Raw genomic sequence first — 16,902 nt, 5'->3', positions numbered from 1 at the left:
GGCTATTTCCTGCACTGGAGATAAAATTTTATCTGCAAAGCAATGACAAACAATGCTCAGAGGATTCCCTCATTCCTAGCCTCATAAAGCTTTGCAACCTTTAAGTTTATCTAGAATATGCACTTGCTCCTACAGCACTGATAAAATACTTGCAAGAAGCCAAATTCAATTCTCTGGTTAAGAATCAAATGGCCATTGAGGTTCTTAATAGTAGCTAGATAAACCTTCTGCCTAGAATACTACCTTTATCACTAAAGCTTTTAATCAAATTATACTTACTACCTTAAAACATTACCTCATTTAAAATTATCTAATAAAAAATTATTAAAATTATCCAGAAAGACATAGCTAAAATTCAACCACTATTTACTTTTATCATCTATACTAACATATTCAGGAAAATTATCATGAGGATTGCCACAAATCTGATTTTACCACTGCTGAATTTGTCTAAGTAGAATTTGAGATTATAAAACTGACCACTAGAGGGAGGTAATAAAGTTCTCTGCCAATAATAGAAGCAGGAATTTAGGAAAAAATTATAGCCAAGGCTCAGCCAAGTCAGGCTGTGAAAAGCTCACAGACTGTAACCGCCCAGTAAATGTAACTGTGAAAGCACTGCCTTCAAGAAAAGCACGTTCTATAACCTCTCAATTAATCATAAAACACAGAGTAATTTTAATCTTTCCTTCTCTGTCTACAACAATAGCATAATGTCCTAGCAGTAGAGATAAGAACTGATCGCCTTAATTAAACCCACAAAGAAGGCCCAAAGTTCAAACTGACATTTTTCTTCTCATAGAAACATTATGGGGCATTTTTCGGAGGAAACAAAACATTAATAAACCAAAAAAGCATAGGTTTTTGTTTCTCCCACTGCTCATAACTCAAGAACAGCATCACTCACCCAGGCTCTTCAAAAATGGCTTCACAATTTTTCGTGTTTAAAAAAAATTGAGGGTCCTCATTCCTTACATATGGGCTGTGCATGGTGACTTTGCTTCAAGGAGCACAGTATGGAAAGGGGGTAAAAATAGTGACTTTACAGTGGGGAAACCTAACAAATACTGTCTGATCAAGGTCAACATCAACAGTGGTTTGTCACATCGATAGTATGTATCCTTGCCAGGTGATGAAAGTGGCACTGTGCTGCTGTGTTCTTTTCCCCAGTAACCCACAATTCAATCCAGTCATAAGAAAGACATCAGACAAATTTCAGTCAGGGACATTACAAAATATCTGACCAGTACTCCCTAAAATTCTCAAGGTCATCAAAAACAAGGAAAACCCTAGAAAATGTCACAGTCAAGAGGAGCCTAGGGAAACATGAGAACTGAATGTAATACGGTGTCATAGGTGAGATCCTGGAACAGGGCTTTAAGTAAAAACTAAGGAAATATGAATAAAATATAGACTCAATAATGTATCAATATTGGTCCATTAATTGTAACAAATTACCATGCTAATATAAAATGTCAATATTAACAACAGGAAAAACTGGCTATGGGGCATATGACAATTTTCTGTACCGTCTTCGTAATTTTTCTGTAAATTTAAAACTGCTCTAAAAATTAGTCCATTTTTAAAAAAGAAAGAAAAGAAAAATTAAAGAAAATGTTGGAATTTCAGCCAATCCAAATTAAAAATGCTAATGGAAATAACAGCAAAATAACACAGATGAAAGCAGCAAGAGAACCTCTACCTGTCCTCCATTCTACTGTATGGGTCGTCAGTAATCACCGGAGACTTGGCAGCTCGGGCAGGAGAGATTCCTTCCCTAACAGTCAACAAGTGACCCGAGCTCTAAAACACAAAGCTCTGTCCTGGTACTGAGAAACCCTCTTCTTTCGAAGGTGCTTTATCTCATTTTAAGACCAAAGAAAATATCAGAGACCCTTTTTTCACACCATTAGAGGATGGTTAATTCAAGTACCAGGCGAATTTCCAATACATTTTGAAACTGGCCAAACTTCAGCCGTAACCTAGTGGTGGTAACCCAGGCACAAGACCCACAGGCACAGTGCACTCTGCATTGCTCTGCCTCTCCGATGTAGCTTGCTCTGCTCCTGACAGCTTTCCCAGTCCATCTGTATTAGTCTGCTCTCACTGTGGGAACAAAGTTCCACAGACCAAGGGGCTTAAGCAACAGAAACTTATTTCCTCGCTGTTCTGGTTGCTGGAAGTCCGAGATCAAGGCTTCCCTCTGACTCCTGTCTCCTTGGCTTGTAGATGGCCACCTTCTCCCTTTGTCTTCACACAGTCTTGCCTCTGTAGGAGTCTGTGTCCAAATTTTCTCTTCTTATAAGGACGCCAGCCATACTGGATTAGGGCCACACTAATCACCTCGTTTTAACCCAATTACATTTGTAAAGACTCTATCTGATGTACCTGGAGTTAGGACTTCAACATATTAATTGGGGGGTGGCGGACACAATTCAGCCCATAACACCCTCTATCTCACCCTTTCCTCCCTCAAGACCATAATGAAGTTTTCTCATATCTCATGAATTGAATTATTCACATCAACCTCTGTTCTCCCACAGCCCCTTCTTTATTCCTATAATCATATCATATTTTGCTTTATATTAATTAGTTCTGGTTCTGTTCAATACAGCAAAGCTATAGAAGCAGGAGAGTTATCAGTATATGTGAAGAACGAAGAGTAACTCTGTGAGTAGCTACAGGGTATCTGAGTTTGGCAATGACAAGAGGTGAGGCTGGAAAGGTAGAGGGGTCAGTCCACACAGAGCTTTAAATTTATCATAACTATACTTTAGGAAATGCTAATGCAATATATTATTGCAAGGAAAATTATTAATTATGCTGCCTAGAATCACTCAAACTCCCTCATAATACACTCTTTCCTTCAAAGGTCCTTTTTACAATATAGCAGATGGATGGGAAGTAGTAGATATTGGAGGCTGGAATATAAACCGGCAGGCTACTACAGAAGTTCCAGCTGAAAAATTATGATAGGGATGTGGATGGTTAATTTTATGTGTCAACTTGACTAAGCTATGGTACCCAAAAGTTTGGTCAAACACCCGTATAGATGCTGCTGTGAAGGTATTTTTAGATATAATTAACATTTAAACCAATAGACTTAGAGTAAAGGTGACTACCATCATAATGTGGGTGGGCCTCGTGCAATCAGTTGAAGGGCTTGGGAGCAAAGGCTGAGGTTCCCCAAAGGAGAAGGAATTCTGCCTCCAGAGTGCAAGATAAAGATTCTGCCTGAGTTTCTAGTCTTCAAACTTGAGCTTCAACTCTTGCATGCATTTCCAGCCTTCAGCCCATCGTGCAGATTTCAGACCTGCCAACTCCCACAATCACATGATCCAATTCCTTAAATTAAATCCCAATCTCTTCTCTCCCTCTCTCTCCCCCCTCCCTTTCTCCCTCTATACAAATAAAAAAGTGTACAGACCAATAGAAATTTAAATCTGAGGAAGACTAGTAGCAAGGGGTATAAAGGAAAAGGACCCTAAAAATTAAAGAGACAACATTTGGGATTTATTCTTCTAAGACCAAATACATTTCCTTTAGGGAGGAGGGATAGGGGGACAGAACAATCCTTTGATGATCAGAAGGAAAATATTAGAACTTTGACTTCTACTGATTTTTATCTAATGTCTTTTTATGTCAATTTTTCAATCACAAGATATAAAATACAAATATTAATATATCTTAGTACATGAATATAATTTATTAACAAATATACACGTATTAAGGACATGTGCTCCAAAGTTTGTTCTAATGCGGATGGTTACACAAATTCACGCAGACACCCGTGGGTCTGCATGGACAACCATATGCTGGAAAGGATACGGGTTAGAAAATGATGAAGCGGCCCTCTGAGTCCAAGGGAGGGGAAGCAGTCTTTCCCAATCATCTTATGAACTGGCTTAAAAGAGGTCCAAGCAGACAGCTATTATCCACTGAGGAGACTCAGAAGATACACTTCAAAGCCTAACAGTACAGACATGCTCTGGGGTGTGTCTGGTCTACGGAGAGGGCAGAATGGAGAGGCGGCAACACTGTGCACTTTTGCAACTCCATTGATAAATTCTTAGAGGCAATGTGCTCTCATAAAAGACCTCTGAGCTGGAATCACAAGTCTTACATTCTTGTTTCAGTTCCACAACTCTGTAGCTCTGTGAACTTCACAAGTCACTAACTTCTTTGAGCATCGGTCTCTCTGTAACATAGAGCTGTCTCTTAAAAGCTTGGATTATTCACGCCTCGCCTCTCTCTGTCTTCTCATGGTATTCTCTTTATTTCTACATTCTTACCACATTTTGCTGTCATTAGCGTCAGTTATTGACAGCCAGCAAAGGCACAGAAGCAGGGGGATGGATCTGGAGAATGGAGAGCGGCTCACCAGTTTACAGTGAAGACCACGTATATAGATGCTGCTCATGGTTTCTAAGGAGCACAGGGGTTGAGTGGCATTAGCCCTGTATCTGCAGCCTAGACGCAGGTGGCCCATGTGCAGGGTCACCTAACTCCTTCAGCGTCCACTGGACTGAAGATGGCCCCAGGCAGGACCTGGACGAAGCCTTCAGGAGCCAAGGCATTCTTTGCCTTCACTCCCACTATGGCTACCAACAACAGTGCTCGAAAACAGGGGCCGAGAATCCCTCCTCGGCTGAAAATACAGGCGGTTTCCAAGCGCCTGTCAGTGACTCTCCCTCAACAGGCAAAAGGCTTTGGCTTCCTCCCAGCTTGGGTGTGTCAGAGTAGGAGAAAGTGGTTTTCTGCAACAATTAAAGCTGAGTCTTTCCTCACACCTTACCACTCTCCTCCCCACCCCACCACTCCCCGACCACCGGGCCGCAACGGGAGGCAAGTGCAAAAAAGACAGAGACGCAAAGATCATTATTACTCTAGCAGCACGATTATCCTCGTGCCTTGATTGAAAACTCTGACCACAGGAAAAGAACTGTGGGGCATCCTTTTACAGTTTCAGAGAAAACCTTTGGCTGAGCTTTTGCTAAGGGCTCACAAATTCACATTTCCTGCAATTGATTACGCTGCTTTACCACCAGTACCTGTGAAACATTAATCTTAATGTACTTAACTCTCAGCAATAGATAAATTTGTCCAAAGTTATGAAACTTTGACAAGCCATAGCCTTATGATAATTTATTTGTCACCAAGAAAAATAAGTTTGAAGATTTCATGGCAGCTTAACAGAAAGCTATCTTCAAGATAAATGAGGTTTATTGTTAACATAAATAACATGACAGCATTAAAGTACCAAAAAATGAATCATGAGGAATGGAAAAAGTAGTAAAAACTGAAAAGGCAATTATGACTCACAAATTTGTTTCCCCAGCCCTGGGTGCTTATACGAGTTCTGTAAAGTCTTCTATCTGTAAATGCTTAATGGACATTTCCTCTCAGATGTCTTATTGTCACCTCAAGATGAATATTTCTAGAAATAACATCAGATCCCTTCAAAGGAGCCCCCTCGCTGACTCTCAGTAGCACCCCAGCCTCCCAGGCTTGAGACCGTGGGCCTCCATCCTCTGTCTGCAACTCACCAAGGCCTCTCTGGCCCCTAGCATTTACATTACGAAGCCCAACTAATCTCTCCTGAACACGACTTTCATCGTATTTCCTCTGTTCAAAAATCCCTAATTTCCTCTATTTTCTAGCCACATCAGGCTTACTCGTCTCTAACCCCATCCTTCCCCACCCTGACTATCCCCCAAGTGCTCCAACCAAGTGTGAACCCCAGCTCCTCACAACAACCTCCCTGTTGTGTTTATGTTCCACCCACCTGGAATGCCTTTCCCCACCCTGTCTGGACACACATCCAGATCCTACTTCTCCCCCTCAGCCTTGACAGGCATTCGATAGAAAGACAGACAGACTGGAGATGGAGACTGAAGATGACAGGGATGAGAGGTGGGGGCTGGGGAATGTAGGATGATGGGAGATGGGGACAGAGAGAGAGAACTTGAACCAACAGATGCAAAGGAAAAGGAAGAGGAAAAAAGGAAGGATAACTGGGATTTCCACTGAAACCACTGATCAAAACTAAGATGAATTCAGTTTCATATAGAGGCTTAAACCTACACCAGAACAGTCACACTGGTGTCCCAGTCATGAGAGATGCAGAACCAGAGCTGCTTTGGGGAGGGGCCAAAGGTGCAGGTAGCAGATAGCCCTGGAGAGATGCTGCCTTACACAGTCAGTTTACCAGTGGATCGTCTTGAGAGAAACTGACAGAGGGCCAAGGACTGAGCTTTGGAAAATGGTGAGATGAGGGAAAGGAAAATATCACATCTGCAGGAGAAAGCACAGAAAATTCCAGAGTGCTGTTAGGAAAAAAGAGAAAAGACTTTCTAGAATAAGGCGTGGTCATCAATAATGTCAAGGCTATACCAGCAACAAAGCTGTGATGGCTGCAAAGAAACAAAGGAAAATGAGGACAGAAAGAGACTTTGGACCTATTGTTTTTAAGATGACTGAGTTGGCAGTTTCAATACCATGGAAGGCACAGGGGCAGAACGTAGAGTCATCAGGATAAAACAAGCGGCAAGGCCAATCATCCTGTAAAGTGGGCAAGATTGTCAGGAAACAGAAATTAGAAGGTAGCTGAAATCAGTATGCTTGAGTGTGAGCAAAGTTCACCTTTGACATTTAATATTCTTTTCATCTATTCTTTAATGGTCAAAAGTGAAACTTGAAGGAATCACAGGGTATTGCAAATTTTGATAAACCTGACTTCTGTGTCCTGATTTTGCTGAATTGCTGTCCCCGGCCCCAAAGAAATCCAACTATAGAAAGTTGTGGCAGGTCTCAACAAATTTTGAGTTTCCAAAGACAAATATCTCACTACCCATGCTCTACCATAGCCAAACATCCATTCACAGAACACTCAGCGCTATGACATTAGAGAAAGAAAAAAAAAGAATTATGTCTCAACTACCCTCGTGATACTGGGGGGATTAAAAAAAGAAGATACTAAGCATTGAAATAAAAACAAAAAAAAAGGAAGCTGGAAGTGAAACATTTGAGTAACAAAATGGGTCATTAAACAACTAAAAAACAGTTAACAGGGAAAGCACCATCTCTCTCCAGATTCACTTTTAATTACAAGCAGCAGCCCATTCATCTGCCGATAAATCGAGATTTAGTGTGTATTATTTTCAGGTGCTGCTGCACTTTCAGATGTCACTGTCAATATATTATACAGCTACTATTCAGGGAAGGACATTCAAGGTGTAGACAGATTATAATAGTGACAAAGCGCTGTAAAGCATGGAATGGAAAATAAATTATTTGAAATTCTAACTCTAGCTGTCACCTACTGTTACTTGCCTAGACTTAATTATGTATCATCTTATATAAGTAACAGAGAAACAAGAGAGAATATGTTAGAGTGTTTCAGAGCAACTTTGTCCATTAATACATTAATACCAAAAGGTATTTATTTGATTCTTAGGGTTCAGAATCTTCAATTAAAAAGGCACTAGTTCTATGTAATTTATGAAAGGATTTTCTTTCAAAGCAGAATGATCTTTTTAAATGCTGATTAATTTCCTTCTGTTTACTTTAATATTACTGTCTTCTTAAGAACCAAGCATCATAACCCTATCGGGCTCTTTTCCCAAAAATGAAGCTCCCTTTAGGAAATTCACTCTGAAAGGTTGCAAGAGGCTTGTTAGAGCTGCCATGTGAGTCAAAGAAAGAAAAAATTGCATCATTTTTATATAATTTATATTTAATGTAAAATCAGAAGCAATTAAAACCGATTCTTTGACACTGAGTTCTTGGTTTTCCAGAAAACATCCTACCTCTCATTTCCTTAAAAAAAAAAATCTGAATTGTGGGTTATGGCTGCAATTAAGTTGTTGTAACTTAAATTCTTTATGCTTCATCTATTACTTTGTAAAAGAAGGCAAAGTAAAGAGATTGTCAAAGAGTCTTGGTGTTATAGAAAATAAGTCATTTATAGATTGGATCTGTTCATTCTATACAATGAATCCGTGAATAATGGCTGTAATCCTCCCACCTCATGTCCAAATGAGAGTCATAATTGACAAAAGAGTTCAGAAATAATGGCAACATTCATCTCAACATTTATTGAGCACCGACCGTGTCTAGAGTTTCAGCATCCACTGCTTCTGACGTTGGAAATACAAAGACTTCAAATCTTGTTACAAAAGAATCCAGAGTGTGAATACATAAAAATACGAAATTTATAGCCCAACAGAAGAAAAAGATGAGTGAAAAGGGTTAGTGCACAATTAAAATGATAGAGGATGCTGTGGGTATTTTTACTGATTTAATAAGCACTGATGTTATTAATACATTATCTACATAGCACTCTTCTTTACAAATATTATTTCATTCAATCCTCATTAATATCTTCATAATGGTAGATTCTATGACTGTCAGCAACACCCCATGTTAACAAGAAGTAAATGGAGGCTCAGAAGATGAAGTAACCTGCCCAGGATCATGAAGCTAACAAGTGACAGGGCCAGGATGGACCCAGGTGGTGTGGCTCCACCACCCCACACCACCTCTGCTCCAGGAGGGAGGGTTGAGGAAGAGTGAGCAGGCCTAGAATTCACAGTGGAATGCTCACACAAAGCACGGAGGAACCGCAAACAAAGTTCTCTGTAGAGAGCAGAAGAGCCGGGGAAAGGAACGAAGAGTGTGCAACCCAAGACACGACTGGTGAGGCAGAAAGGCTGGTCCACAGCACACCGGGTGCTGGTGAACAGTCTCCCTCCAGCTCCTGGGAAAACCCTCTGAGCCCTCTGAGCCTCAGCTGTAAAAGAGAGATGGACTATCTCTTGGGTAAAGCCATTACAAGGGCAAGGAATATTCTCCGGAAAGCTCCTAGCACATATGGAGCAGGTGCGTGCTGGCTAGAGAGGAGTCAGAGCAGGGAGAAGCTGAAGCCGGAGAGAGAGGGGTAGGCAGGGCTGGATGGTCCAGCGCCCGGTCCTGGAAATCACAGGTGTGCTCACTTGGCTTAGGTGGTGGTATTTCTCATTATGCTGTCTGAACTCACCTATTTATTTTCTTAAAATTTAAAGATAACTAATAATGCTTTCCATTAGAAACCCAGATCACCTCCATCATAGTCATAACTTTAAAGGTCTCTGCAAAGCGGGAACAGAAAGCAGGGACAGGGAGTGCTGCGCCCTGGCCCCAGGTGTTTAAATCCCACAGTTTACAAAACAGGGTGCCAGCTGGAGCCCTCTGTAAATCCAGCCCCAAAGGCCCGCCAGTTAGCAGCCCCTCATGCATATCATTAACACTCTAATGCTAAGGTCACTGCCTCCCAGAGAAAATGAAGCCATCCAAGGAACGGTTCCTGCCTCCTGCCAGGACCGCCAGCCGGTCATTCCTCCCCACTCCTGACGAGGTCGTACACCCTCTTTCCTGGGAGAAAGCGCCTACCCCTGCTCTGCTCCGTTCGGCCCCCCAGCCACTCATGGGTGTTTGGTCTACCAGTTCTTTTCTCTTCTGAGCCTCTGACCTGACATCTCCCTCTCTGTTACTTCCTTCTCACTACTATTTACATATGCGTAGATTTTCTTATCTTAAAAAAAATACTTTCCTGACTTCACATGCCCTCCTACTACTTTGTCTTCACAGCAAACTCTTTCAAAAACTCACCTACACTCCTCATCAGCACCTCCTCCCTGCCCATTTCCTCTGCAGCCCACTGAAATCTGTCTCTCGTCGCTATCACTTTAGGGAAATCTCTTCACCGGGGACCTTCTTCTGCTAAATCACTCATGTCTGGCCTGGGTGTATCTGCCTGCTCTGCAGCATGTGACATCCCCGCCTGTCTGCACACCACTCCTTCCCGCGGGTTCTGTGGCATCGCTCTCTCCTGGTCTCCCCCTCCTGTGACAGCTGTTCCGTCTCAGGCTCCTTTACTGGCTCTCTCCCCTCGACACCCTCAAAAGGTGGTTCTATTGGGGTTCCACCTCACTCTTCTCACTGAGCATATTCTTGTTGGCTGAACCCACCTACTCCCGTGTTTTCAATCGGCACCTGGATGTCCATGACTCCAAAATCACCGCCTTTAATCAAAATCTCTGTCCTGAGGCTAGATCCCTTTATTAAACTCCCCAAGGAGATATCTCCAGTGGGTTATTTATTTATGAATGAATGAATGAGTGACAGGGTCTCACTCTGTTGCCCGGGCTACAGTGCAGTGGCATCATCATAGCTCACTGCAACCTCAAAGTCCTGGGCTCAAGCGATGCTCCTGCCTCAGCCTCCCAAAGTGCTGGGACTTCAGGCGTGAGCCACCTCGCCCAGACTCCAGTGAGATATTTTAAAGTTAGCATTTCACAGCTGAATTCCCTGCACCGCCTCTCAGGCTGTGTCTCCCTATTCGCTTCCCAGCTCTGGTGATGGAATCCCAGCCAGAAATCTCTTCCATCATCCTGTTCCCTCACGAGCAACCAAGAGCTAAGTCCTGTCATTTCTATCTCCATAAAATCTCCCAAATTCATCCACTTGGCTGATTCCCATCCCCAATTCCTTAGTTCAGAGATCCATAATCTATTGCTATACCTTCTGCCCAGGTCTCTTAACTAGTCTCCACGCCTCCCAAAGTTGGCAGCTCAACTTCATTCTCTCTCTTACAGTTACACACTGCACATCTGCTCCCTGGATGCTCCCTCCTGCCCATGGGCACCGTCCAAACTCCTTACCACACAATGCACTAAAAGAATATGTCTTTCTATTAATACAGTCTTTGTAACTGTGAAAAATGTGGTTCATCATGTATTAACTGTTTCAGGTATGTTGGTGATAGCAATTATAGAAATAAGCTCTTTTAAGTAATAAGAATGCATATAAAGCAATTTTAACTGGATTTAAAATTCATCACTACTTCACTTACTTGTGAAATACCACTGTCAATTTTTACACTCCAACTTTATGTACCTAATACATTGCCTAATAACTTAGTTTTCAGGAACAATATTTTTTAAATCCAATTATAATATTCAAAATATAACAATTTATAATAAAATGTATTTATCTGAAAATGCTTTTTAAAAACACTCCATTTTAATTCTCACTACACCTGAAAAGGTAACTGTCTGTTAACACCACATACTCGAATGCTTTCAATTTTTGAACTGCAGTTACGTAAAGCAAAAATCACAATCATTTTATTAGAAATATGGGAAGGCATAGAATATAGAGGGAAGAGAATGGTACTTGATCCAAGGCTCAGTAACCCTGGGCAACTTATTTGATGTCTCTTGAACTGATTATTCAGCTGAAAAATAGACATAACAATATCTACCTCTAAGGGATAGGTTAAATGATTAAATGATTAAATAAGGCAAGGCATGTGTCTGGGACAGAGACGGTCTTCATAAGCACTCCCACCACTTCCTGGTAAAATGCATCTTGCAGCAACTCCATGGCCATGAGATAATGCAAGGGATATAAAACTTTCCAACGATATAAACATAGTGTATCTTCAAAATATTGTGAGAAGAGTGAACTTTGACAGGCTAAAGAAATAAATATATACCTATATAACAGGATTCTACTAAAAACATTCGCTGAAATAGAGGATTGTTTCTCCCTGTACAACTAAATGAAACTGACCTAATCTGGAAGACAAAAAGCTCTGGAAAAATCTACACCTATGCTTTCCCCATAAAGTATTTCCTTATTTATATAAGTTTTGTAATTTACTTTAAAATCATAACAAACTAATCCAACTCACTTGTTGCTCAAGAGAGTTGCACAAAGAACCATTCTTTAGCAAACTCATCACAAACCACATTACTTCTAGTGCTAATCAAAGGGGACCATGCTTCCCTGAGATTTGTGTAAGATTCTCTTGCTAATACCACAACAGTGCTACAGACAGCCAAATAGTATTTTAAAGGACATTCTAGAAAACTGAATTTTAACACACTACTGACCCGAAGGACGGCACCCAAGTTCCTTTTTAATGCTGTGACAAGGTAAAGTATCACTTTCCCTGAGTGAGGTGGAACTTGTACAAAAACAGCTCGGGTAAAAAAAAGGTCAGCTAGGAACAGGAAAGGCATCAATGGGTGTGAACCAGAAAAAGCATAACAATTCAGATAGGAAACTTTACCTACATTTACATGGTAATACACTTCAATTCTGTACAGCTCATATTGACACATTTCTAAACAGGGGGGAAAACATTTCTAAAACAAGATGACGGTATTTTGTACATAATCCAAACAAATAATCATCAATGACAAAAGTGCTTTAAATGTTCAGAGGGCAGATATGCAAGTATCCGTTAGGAAATGAGGACTGCACTTACACCCAATCTTGCCTGCCTCTCCAGGACTGGCCAGGGTCCCTACTCCCCAGCGATGCTCACTGTGCTGGTCTGCGTAGTCCCAGCTGCATAACTAGTACATAGACTAGGCTACTCAATCCCTTTATCACCTTAGCCCTCCAAAGCATTCTCAAAAATCCTATGGAAATTCAAATAACAGAAACAAAAATATTATTATCTAAAAGTTTTTATTATGGATAACATTTGTTTTATACAGAAAGAATATATCAATGATAAAACCGTATTTTTATGTGTACACATACTCACTGAAATGGGCCCTGTGGAAAAGCAAGGACCTTCCTTGCTGTACAGTAATGTAACTCAGAAGATAATTTTGCTATCTAAAACTATTACAGAGGTATACTTATTTTATTATCTTTGCCTTTATATAATAGCATTAAATATTTTTAATTAATTCCCTTTAATTAATTTAAGGAAACTTAAGGAAATTAATTAATTTCCTTTTAATTTAATTTCCTTTAAAGCTTTTAATAGGAACAAAAGATTAATAAAAACATTGTTTATGTGGGGAAAATATTAACCACCTTACAGTGATCACTTTGAAGCACATTTTCAATAAGGCATGGGAAGGAAGATAAAAGTGAGGACAGCCATAAACATCTGACCACAAAGGCAGACATTCAATTTATACTGGCAGGCCTAAGAAAAATATAATGCTAGAAAAATGCAAATGAAAATGAGAAAAATATAATTACTACAGAAAATATTTATTAAGCATTTACTACATTTAGCTACCCTGAAACTATAATTTGCAAAGTAGTAACAGAAGAGATATCTCGTGGAGTACAATGTCAGCTTTTCAGATTGGCATCTAATTGGTTTAACTGGATGTTCCCTCGTTCCGCACACACAGCTGACGTCCACCCACCATCCATTCCCCTTCCCTCTCTGCCATTCTAACAGAGCCCCAACTGCACTTATATATGAGGAGGCCACAGGCGTATGGAATCTCAGACCCCTCCTCAGCCCCACAGGGTGCATCTTGATTAGAACAGACATTTCCCTTGAAATGACTGTGTTAGGAACCTGCAAGTACAGAAATTCTGGCCAATTATACATGAGGAGAATTCTGCTGAATGGTAGGGGTAAAAAGAGTGAAGTAAGGGGGGAAATGTTTCCTAATTCTTAAAAAGAGACTCATAAAACTGGCAGCAACATGGACTGGTGCAACCACTTGTGTATCCACTACAACTGAACTGTGCCTATGATATAACGTAAGCTCCAATTCTAGGTGTATGATCATCAAAATGTCAGAGTATTCAAAGAAGCTCTATTCTAACAGACTGGACTTGAATGCAACCTAAATTTATGTCAATAGCAGAATAAATATGCTGAAAAAAATTCACATAATGGAATACTATACCATGAAAATTAACAAATGAAAAGTGCATACCACAATGTAGATGAATCTCTAAATGTAAGTTGAATGAAAATAAGCCAGACACAAAATAACACATACTGTATGATTCAATTTATATAAAATCCCCAAATAGGCAAAACTTGTCTATGATGCTAGAAGTCAAGATTGTACTTAACCTTGGAGAAGCCATGCAGGGAGCTTCTGAGGGATTTGGTTATGTTCTGTTTATTAATCTGAAATGCTTTGTTCACTTTGTGAAAATGCAACAAATTGTACACTTATGATTTGGGCACTTTTCTGTATGTATGTTATTTCTCTATAAAAGTTTTACTTTAAAAAATAAAGGCAGAACCAAAAGCACAACCAATAAGAGAAAAAAATGATTAATTTGACTTCATCTTTTGCATTTCAAACAGTCAAGAAAGTGAAAAGATAACCCATAGAATAAGAGAAAATATCTGTAAACCATATGTATGATAAAGTACTTGTATCCAGAATTAAGAATTCTTACAATTCAATAATAAGACAACCCAGGTTTTTAAATGGGCAAAGGATTTGAATAGAAATATATGTGAATGACCAATAACCACATGAAAAATCATTAAGGAAATGAAAATCAAAACCACAATGAGGTAACACTTCACTCCAATTAGAATAGCTATAATCAAAACAACAGACAATGACAAGTATTGGCTAGGATATGGAGAATTTGGGACCCTTATACATTGCTGGTGGTACTGTAAAATGGTACAGTCTTTGGAAAACAGATTATTGATTTCTAAAATGTTAAACATAGGGTTACCATATGACCCAGCAATTCCACTCCTAGGAATATACCCAAGAGAAATAAAAACATATATTCACTTAAAAATTTTGTACACAAATGTGCACAGCCACATTATTGATAATAGCCAAAAAGTGAAAACAAACCAAATATCCAACAACTGATGAATGATAAACAAAACGTGGCATATAACAGAATACTCTTCAGCAATAATATAGAATGCAGTATGTACTGATACATATTAAAATATGAATAAACTATAAAAATGTTATTCTAAGTAAAAGAATGCAGCCAGAAAAGACCACATATTGCATAATTCCACTTATAGGAAGTGTCTAAAACAGGCAAATCTATAGAGACAAAAAACAGATTAGTGGTTGCCTAGGGCTGGAGGGAGTGGGGATTAGTAGTGACTGTTTCTACTTGGGGTAATGAAAGTATTCTACAGTGATAGTAGCACAACACTATAAATATAATAAAACCATTGAATTGTACACTTTAACTTGATAAATTTTATGGTACATAAATTACATCTCAACAAAGTTATTAATATTTTTTAATGCAAGAAAATTAAGCCCCTCCTCTTACAACCTTTAACCATTAATTTGCCAGGATTTGATGCTTAGAGGTGAAGCAGCCACTATCTCGCAGCCAAGAGTGAACAAAGCAAAGAGGAAAACCCAAAATGCTGAAATGACTTAGCAGAAAAACAGAAAGAAACTGGTCCTTGGAAATGTGGCCGAGCAGCTAGCTGAATTAACCAACCCTTGAACTGCCCTTTGAGAGTTCTTGTAATGTAGAAGGAAATATTTCCTATTATTTCTTAGTTGTGTCTTCCATTACTTACCTGAAACCAATGCACTCCTGCAATAGAAAGATAGGATGTTGAGCAAAAATACTCCATTAGTTACTTACATCAAATCGTTTATTTATGCATAGCATAAATAACTTAATAAATAAAAGAAAATTTTCATTACAATCCAAATGTGGGCTTCCAATAGACAAAAACCAATATTTCTTGAAAATAAAATTGTATCTAAGAGAAAAATGGATTGAGCTTTTTGCTCTGATTTAAAGTTTTTTACAAAATAATATTCTAAAATATATTTTCTATATCATTTTATAATGTCCTAAAAAATAAAGACACGAAGAATGTAAACCAATGATCAATGACCATAAAATGTATCATCAGCTAAAGTGATTTTTAAGAGTATAAACCTAATCCCAAATGTCTTATACTCACATCAATATTTTCTAACAATCATGCAGATTTTATTAGTAGTAATTTATTAATGTGAGTAGCTTAATAACTTTCAAGAAAGGGTTGATTATTGATGTGGACAAGGACAACATATGCTACTATCATAGCTACAATCATAATATGTAAACTAAAGGCATAAAATAGCTGTTACCTAGGATCAACAATATAATTTCCCTTTGGTAAACTACTGCATGATTAGGCTTACTCAGGAACATTATATATTCCTGTGATACTGATAACCATTGGTGACAGGATACCAAATTAAAATTGCAACTGTTACCATCCCCATGACATTGGATGAATGAAAGATACTCTGTGTTGTTATATTAACTCATTTACCTAGGGCCAGATGTAAATAGATACATAAGTAAATACCAGCTGCAGTAATAATTCTTGGTCTCTGACCTCTCTTCTGAATTACATATGCACATTTCTAGCCCCTTCCTGGGCATTTCCACAGGATGGATGGCAACAGTCAAATTCAAAGCATATCAAACTATATACCACAATTTCCCACCAAAACAGTCCTGCATTCTCACATTTCCTAAAAGCACCACCATTTCTCCAGTTACCAAGGCTCAAATCTTTTAGAGGAATCAAAAGCTCCTCTTTTCCCCTGATCTGCAAACAAACTTTCAAAGCCTTGGTAGACTCTGAATGTTCCTCTCTCCTGACATTGCTTCTATTATAACATGCCATTCTTTTCTTTTGTCAAGGTCATTGTACCACCTCAGTTCAACTGAACATCACACTTGGTCTTCAGAAATGAGCCTCACACTCAAAATCTCAATTCATGCATAACACTATGTACGTGTTCACTAAATGTCAATCTAAAAAAAGACACAGTGTTTGGTCAGCCCAATTTTACACCTACTATCTTCTTCCAGACCCCCAAAAAGAAGGTTTGAAAAGAAGGGCAAAGCCATCTGCTATTCTCTCAAATCCCCCTGCCCCATTGGACTCAATATTTATTCAATAGGAAACAATCTAAATGCTTCTGAAATTACAGTCAGGCAACCAAGTATATTTCCTCCTAAAAGGAGAGCGCAAATTTAAACAGAATCAAGAAGCAAAAGTCTAGTTCTCCAAAGGCTTTTAGCTTATCCCAGATCAGTAACACCAGTAGAACAAATTCTAGTAATCTC

The 16,902-nt window shown here is 39.2% G+C and overlaps 1 protein-coding gene across 2 annotated transcripts in view; it reads right to left on the bottom strand.

Moving 5' to 3' along the window:
- Nucleotides 1-16,902, bottom strand: part of CA8 (carbonic anhydrase 8) — a 91,478-nt gene that overhangs the window by 41,012 nt on the left and 33,564 nt on the right. The gene's annotated exons all lie outside the window — the stretch shown is intronic.

The sequence above is a fragment of the Lemur catta genome, chromosome 9, assembly GCF_020740605.2.
Source record: "Lemur catta isolate mLemCat1 chromosome 9, mLemCat1.pri, whole genome shotgun sequence".
NCBI classification, from domain to species: Eukaryota; Metazoa; Chordata; class Mammalia; order Primates; family Lemuridae; genus Lemur; species Lemur catta.
This window is presented reverse-complemented; position numbering and strand designations above follow the sequence as displayed.